We start from the raw sequence: 7,684 nt of genomic DNA on the forward strand, positions 1-7,684 counted from the left end.
AAAAAAAAATATGGATGAAATGAGAAGATCTGACATATGTGTAATTAGAGTTCCAGGAGCAAAGGAAGGGCAATGGAGCTGAAGCAGTATTCTTGTTATTGAACTTCTACAAATCCAAAATACAATAACTACAAAGAGAACCAGACCTACACACCATAGCCAATTTTATGAAAACCAAAAGCAACAAGAAAAACCTTAAAAGCATTAGAGCAAAAGGACATGCTACCTTCAAAAGAGAAACAGTATAAGTATAAAATTTATTTCTCAGTGAAGTGATGGAATCCAGAAGACAATTTAAAAATGTCTTTACAGAACTGAAAACAACAAAAAATTTTGCAAATTTAACCTTCTTTGCTCAGTGAAAATACTATTCAAAGTCAAGTAAAAACTAAAGATGTTTCCTGACATAAAATTTACACATGAATGCTCAGCATCATTATTCACAATAGTAGTTGTTTACATTCGGGTGGTGTGGGTATGGAGTAATTGCAATAGGATGCAAGCTTCTTTAAGGGAATGAAGTGTCATACACAATTAGAGTGTGAAGATAGATAGACAATTCTGTGAATATATTACTAATAGTAATTCAATTATATTTCAATACAGCTGAAAAGGCAAATATGAAATATAAAAGGGTAACAGAAAATTAAAAACAAGTAATAGAATTTTAACACAATTTCCTCAAATTTATGTAAGCATGAAACCTTTCTCCAAAATGTATTAATGATCTCCATAATTGCGGTTTTTGTAGAATATGCTTTGGAAAATTGTTGTACTTACTTCATTGCTTTCCAATCTTTTCTCCCCCCCCCACCCCCAAGCTTTAATTAGGTATAGTGTATTACTATTTTTCTAAAATGTATTTTTTGTTATAAAGAAATATATTTGACATATAAGATTGTGTGAATTTAAGGTGTACAACATGTTAATTTCATATGCATATATGATTGTCATTGTGTCATTACTATACAAAAATTGCACATATTTAAGTATGCATTTTGGGGGGGGGTGTGCATGCACCTTTAGTACCATCACCACAATCAGGGCACTGAACAAGTCTGTAATCTTCAAGACCTCTTGTGTCCCTGCCCTTTGGTTTTGCTTTTTGGTGATAAGGACACTTAATAAAGGAATTAGCTTAGCTAGCAGCCCTGGCTGGGCACTTCTGCTGCCAGGACTAGTGGGGACCCTGTTCAGGCTGCAACTGGAAAGGGGCACCAGGCCAGGGGCGTGGCTTCAGCCTCTCACACCACAGAGGTCATCCTGCAGCGAGGGTGGAGGAGCACAGGTGGAGGGAGAGTGGGTGGGAGGAGCCGCGGGTGGGAGGAGCCGCGGGTGGGAGGAGCCACTGGCCAGGAGAGCCCCACATCTATAATCTGGGCAAGGACATGAAGCACTGGCCCAAAGACCATCTGGAGCTCATCCTCATGAAGTCGCAATTGGAGTTGGTAGAGGCCCTTGGCTTCAGGGTGACCTGATTTTAGTGAAGAAATCTGGGGGATGAAATGGACTCCTTCAAAGACTGGCTGTAAGGCCATTCCCTGAAAACAAGATTTATTTGAAGAGGAGACATTGCTAAGAAGAGAAGGAAAATTAGAAAAGATGCACACGAAGGCCGGTGAGGCGACAGGGAAATTCCTGCAAAGCTGTCACTTGGAGGTGGCAATGAAGAATAAGTTCAAATGGGAGCTAAATCCTGAGAGAGTTGCCGGTCATTTTCTAACATGTCTTGGTGGTGTGGTATCCCCACATGCAGTAAAGTTACCAGAAGAGCCCATCACTGGATGGGCGAGTGTTGGTGTGAGGTGGGGGGAAATGGGCTTGACACTGTCAGGGTACCTATGTCTGTGGTGAACTGTGAGAGGCCCGAGACCAAGAGACAGAGGTACCTGGTGGCCCACTGCCGGGAAAATGGCCCACATGGTCTGCACCTGCTCTCCCTCAGGCATGGAGGAGCAGAACCAAGGCACAGGAGAGCAGAGACGAGCTAGCTCTGACCAAGCATGGAGTGTTAGAGTCCATTTGGAGACATCGGACTAAACTGCATACACATGTTGAATTCTCCATATTTGTCATCTCCATCTTCAACTATCATCACATCTGGCCTTATTGGGGCAGTCCTGCTCAAGAAGTGCCAAGTTGTAGATGTGATAAGACGAATATGAATAGATCAAAAAACAGCCTAGGTCCTATTTCCTCTCCCTCCGCTGGAATTCATTGGAATGAATGGAAGAGCTAGCCATTGTCTTTGGTGCTTGCCGTATCCTCATCATCCAAATTGAACATTTTGGTCTCAAGAAAAAATAAAGAGATTGTGTTCTTAAAAAAAAAAAAAAAAGGAACCTCTTTAGTTTTCAATTTCCCAACATGAAATTGTCAAACCTAGGCACTGCATTGCACAGGTCATGAGATCTTACTCTTCTCATGCAACTGTAACTTTACACACATTGAAGGACTTCCCGACTTTTCATACTTGCTGCATTCCACACTTCTACCCAGAAGAGCAGGGACTCACTTAAGTCAACCCCTGCAGGTTACAGAGCTGAGCCTGCTGCAGGAACACTGTGCTTGATTGCATCCTGTACCTCATCAGGGAGAGCATACAATTTGCTTCTGCCATGGGCTGATTAGAAGACAGACTCTGAATACAGGTGTAGAGGTATAGATTAGTTTGTAACGGTTATGAGTAACAGGCTCTCTATTTTTTGCTGTGTTAAATTTGTATAAAGTCTGTGCCCTATAGAGAGCAGTTTTCTTTCATCCAGAGCACATAAGCTAGAGAAAAAAATAAAGCTGTTTGTTGCTGTAATTGCCTGGGTTTAGGTTATTACTTACGGGAGACAAGCAGCAGAGGAGAAAGATGGGAAGGGGATGCTGGCTGAAGACACCAGCAAGACACCCCAGTTCCCACAGCCATCAAATTCCCTGGGTTCACCAAAGTGACATCATAACACAGATCTCTGTGCTATAAAAAAGTGGCCAGTAACTTAAACAGACTATCTTTAAATCAGTCCATACTGTGTAATGAGAATGTATCTAAAATAAAATAATGTCAAAAAAAACAAGATGGAGGCATAGGTAAACACCTAACTGCAGCCTCACACAACAATTTCAAAAAATACAACTAAAATACAAATTGGACATTATCCAGAACTACAGGAAAGTTGACTGACTGGAAATTCTACAACTAGAAGGAAAGAGAAAACCAGAAGGAAAATCAGAGGAGCTGTAAAAGCCTAAGGTACGGAGACACGGTGCACACGTGGGGAGAGGATGGAGCGGGAGAAGAGGGGAGGCTGAGTGCCTGGCTGGCGTTCCCTAGCGGGAAGGAGATAAAAGCTCCGGGCTGTGCTGAACCCCAGTTCCAACAGCACTGAACCCCAGTTCTTGTTGAGACCCTGGGGACCCAGGCTCATACAAAGGGAATGTAGGCTGTAAGGCGGAGCGGCAAAAGGCAGTCCCGGAGGTACGCACATTTCGCACAGAGGACAGACTGTTGACTCACACTGTTGACTCTGCTGCTGGATTACCCTAGCGGTAAGGAGACAAAAGCTCCGAATTGCTCTGAACCCCACTTCCAACTGCACTGAACCCCAGTTTTGGACTCATTGGGGGAGAGACTAGACCAGTGTTTTTCAACCTTTTTTGGGCAAAGGCACACTTGTTTCATGAAAAAAATCACGAGGCACACCACCATTAGAAAATGTTAAAAAATTTAACTCTGTGCCTATATTGACTATATATAAAGTAATTCTCTTGAATAGGAATCAAATAAACACAAAGAAAGTATTTTATAATTACTTTATTATGAAATATTAAGTAAACAAAATAGTGAAAAATTATAAAATTCTTGTCTTGTCTGCACCTACGGCACACCAGGCAACATCTCACGGCACACTAGTGTGCCGGGGAACAGCGGTTGAAAAACACTGGACGAGACTGTCTGGTAGCGGGCACAACTCAAAGGCACCTTTCTCTCAGAGGTGCTTGCAGCAAGTCCCGAAGGACACTGAGGAACACTGAGACTCAGGAACCTCATAGGGCATGGCTGACAGTAAGCCAATGCTGTAGGCTCCAACCTGAAACTCTGCCCGATCCAAGCTAAGCACACTTTTTCATTTTTCCAAGTCTAATCGAATAAGGTTGTCTCCTGACATAGACACAGCTGATTCTCAAAGCCAATTGGCCTGGAGGTCAGTTCCTCCCAGTGATACCAACAACAATCAAGACTTAACTACAACAAGGCTGTACACACAGTCCACAAAGGGGTGCACCAAGAGTGTCCACCTCAGGTAACTGGGAGGCTGTCCCACTGAACCATATGGGACACCGTAGCACACAAAGCCATCCTACCAATTCAGGGAAACAGCGAAAATGCCGAGACAAGGAAACAAATCACAAACGAAAGAAATGGAGGACAACAAGAGAATGGATATAGAGTTCAAAACCACGATTATAAGGTTTTTCAAGAATTTCTTAGAAAAGGCCTATAAAATAAATGAGACATGAGGATATGAAAAGGAATCAAATAGAAATAATAAAGGATCAATTAGAAATAAAGAATACATTGTCTGAAATAAAAAATATTATACAGAGTCCTAAAAACAGAATGGAAGATCGCAAGAATCAAGTCAAAGATTTGGAACATAAAGAGCCAGAAGACACTCCTCCTCAGAAGCAAGAAGACAAGAGAATCCAGAAAGTTGAAGATAATGTAAGAAATCTCTGGGACAACTTCAAGCAAACCAACATCACAATTATGGGGGTCCCAGAAGATGAGAGAGAGCAAGATACCAAAAACATACTGGAAACTTCCTCCATCTGGTGAAAAAAATAGACTTACAAGTTCAGGAAGCGCAGAGAACCCCAAACAAAAGGAATCCAAAGAGGACCACATCAAGACACATCATAATTAAAATTCTAAGAGCAAAAGACAAAGAGAGAATATTAAAAGCAGCAAGAGCAAAGCAGGTATTTACCTATAAAGGAGCACCCATACAATTGTCAGCTGATTTCTTAACAGAAACCATGCAGGCCAGATGGGAATGGCAAGAAATATTCAAGGTGATGAATAGCAAGAACCTACAGCCAAAAATACTCTACCCAGCAAAGCTATCACTCAGAATCGAAGGCCAGATAAAGAGCTTCAATAATAAAAAAATAAAATAAAAATTTAAAAAAAAAGCTAAAGGAGTTCATCACCACCAAACCAGAATTATATGAATTGCTGAAGGAGGTTCTTTAGGAAAAGGAAGAAGATAAAGATAAAAATTATGAACAACAAATACCTAACTATCAACAAATGAATCTAAAAACCAAGGGAATTTTAAAAATCTGGTGAACAATATTAACTGGTGAATATAATAGAATCAGAGGTATGGAAGGGGAGTGAACTGATGATTCTCGGGGAAAAGGGGAGTGGGGCTGCGGGAAGAGACAACATAAACTGTGCACCTTTGGATGAGGACAATGACGAGTGGGGAAAGAGCAGAGGGTGGGGTGGGAACCTGGTGGAGGAGAGCAATGTAGGAGGAAAAAATGAAGAGCATTTGTAATAATGTGAATAAAAACTTATTTTAAAAAATAAAAACATAAAAAATAATAAATAAGATAAAATAATGTCAAGAATATTTTATAATAATTATTAAAAATCTTTAAAATTATTTTGTTTGAGGATGTAAAAATTTGTAAATTGACTTTGATGAAATTATTTTCTTATGATACAATTTTAATTGATAGAAGGAAACTCTTGAAAGTCAATGATTAAGGCATGCCATTGTTATGATATCTCAATCAAAATATGATACAATATAGAGCTATTGCTCTCCTTTGCCATGAAAAGATGCAGTGTTCTATTTTTTCCCCTTAGGAATTATCTTAAAATCTACCATTAAGGTGATTAATGAATGTTAGACAGTCTCAAAAGTAAGTTGTGTTCATGATTAAAATAAACTCTTTTAATGCAGAGTGAATAAATAAATAGTTCAGACTGTGGAAGGTGGTGAACTGGAAGCTGAAATAGGGTATTTCCCATTTCTATTTTCCTAAAGTTAAATTTGGACCTCAGATAAGTATAGTGATCTCAAAAATTTCGGTAACATGGTGACCTCTGCTCCTTTGGGAGAAATTTCTTCTAATGGCTCTTTCCGCGATGCTGAAGTTAAGGTAAGTGTAGCAATCCCAAACAGTGAATTTGGTAATAAAGACATAGAACTGCCAAGGAACCTCCCATAGAAGTGTTAAAAGGAAGGCCAGCTCTAAGGGGGCAGCACCGTGGCCTAGTAATAAGCTACCAAGCTACCAGAAGAGAATCCGCCCACGAATAGCAGCATTTGCTGTATTTCAAACAGCAACCGTTTCTCTCCTAAGTGACACACTTTCCTGAGAAGAGCACCTTTGAATGTGAATTTATATAACTGGTGACATAAGCTGCAATGTTTTACCCTACCTGCATGCCCATCTTAACGTTTTCAGGGGAAATATTTAAAAACATGCACCCTCTCTCTCCTACGTATAAGATATATTGATGTTTTATTAAAATTCACTATTAAGAGTGAAAACACTGATATTTTTAATACCAAACTGTAGAAGTGAACATATTTTAAAAAGCAAGTAATTGCTCTTGAACAAATAGAGACAATGGGCAAATTTAGAGCACTAAGAAGTAAGGAGGTTGATTTTCAGTATGCTTTTAATTGTATTAACAATTACTAAATGTCCAAACTTGGGAGTTTCTGGAAAAAGAAAAAATCAAAACAAAACAGTAGAAGCAAATCAAATGTTTCATTTATTTTTATAGCTTCTCCATCCCCAGAATTTCAGTGAAGGTTGGGTGATGACTACCATTTTTCCACAAAAGTCTTACCTTGCATTATAATTTGGAGAATTGGAGGACACTTTAGCAGAGAAAATTTTGTCAGAATTCACTTTTAGTGCCTCTTTTCCCCTCTACTCTTGTGTGTGTGATTTCTTTTCTTAGAATCTTGGGGAAAATTTATGAGGTGGAACACATATAAAAAGAAAAATTAATTATTAGAATAATTTTAGAACAAAGACATCCTAAAATAAGTTTTCATATACTTATCTATGTGTGTGTTTTTAAATTTATGTGTTAATTAATCTTTTAAAGTATTATATAGTATATATAGATATAGATATAGATATAGATATAGATATAGATATAGATATAGATAGATAGATAGATATCTTGTTTACAAAACTACTAGCCAAATAATAGGCAAATCTGCCAACAAATTAGGTAAGCAATTATCATACTTAAATATAATGACTAATTCTGCACCAAAGGGCTTTCTCTGGATCTAAAAAGATTACTGTAGGAAGGTTTATAAAAAAAAAAAAAAAGAAAGAACCCAGCCAGCATGGCTTAGTGGTTGAGCATTGATCTCTGAACCAGGAGGTCAAGGTTCAATTTTCAGTCAGAGCACATGCCCAGATTGTGGCTCCATTCCCACTGTGGGGCATACAGGAGATAGCTGATTAATAATTCTCTCTCATCATTGATGTTTCTTATCTCTCTCCCCTTCTCCCATCCTCTCTCAAATCAATAAAAAATATATTTAAAAAAGAAGAAAGAAAGAATCAGATATAATGCTTTATTAAATGATAAAAATCTAAATACATTAACAAATTTCTTATTTCCTAGTATATGACTTTTTAACAAAAG

General features: G+C 38.7%; 1 pseudogene across 1 annotated transcript; it reads left to right on the plus strand.

Moving 5' to 3' along the window:
• The first annotated feature begins 1,388 nt into the window (after positions 1 to 1,388).
• On the plus strand, positions 1,389 to 1,991 carry LOC311627611 (large ribosomal subunit protein bL9m-like; annotated as a pseudogene). Its single transcript has one exon. The product of its transcript is annotated as a large ribosomal subunit protein bL9m-like (transcript).
• Positions 1,992 to 7,684: the final 5,693 nt, after the last annotated feature.

The sequence above is a fragment of the Pipistrellus hanaki genome (assembly GCF_964339955.1).
Source record: "Pipistrellus hanaki genome assembly, chromosome: 9".
NCBI classification, from domain to species: Eukaryota; Metazoa; Chordata; class Mammalia; order Chiroptera; family Vespertilionidae; genus Pipistrellus; species Pipistrellus hanaki.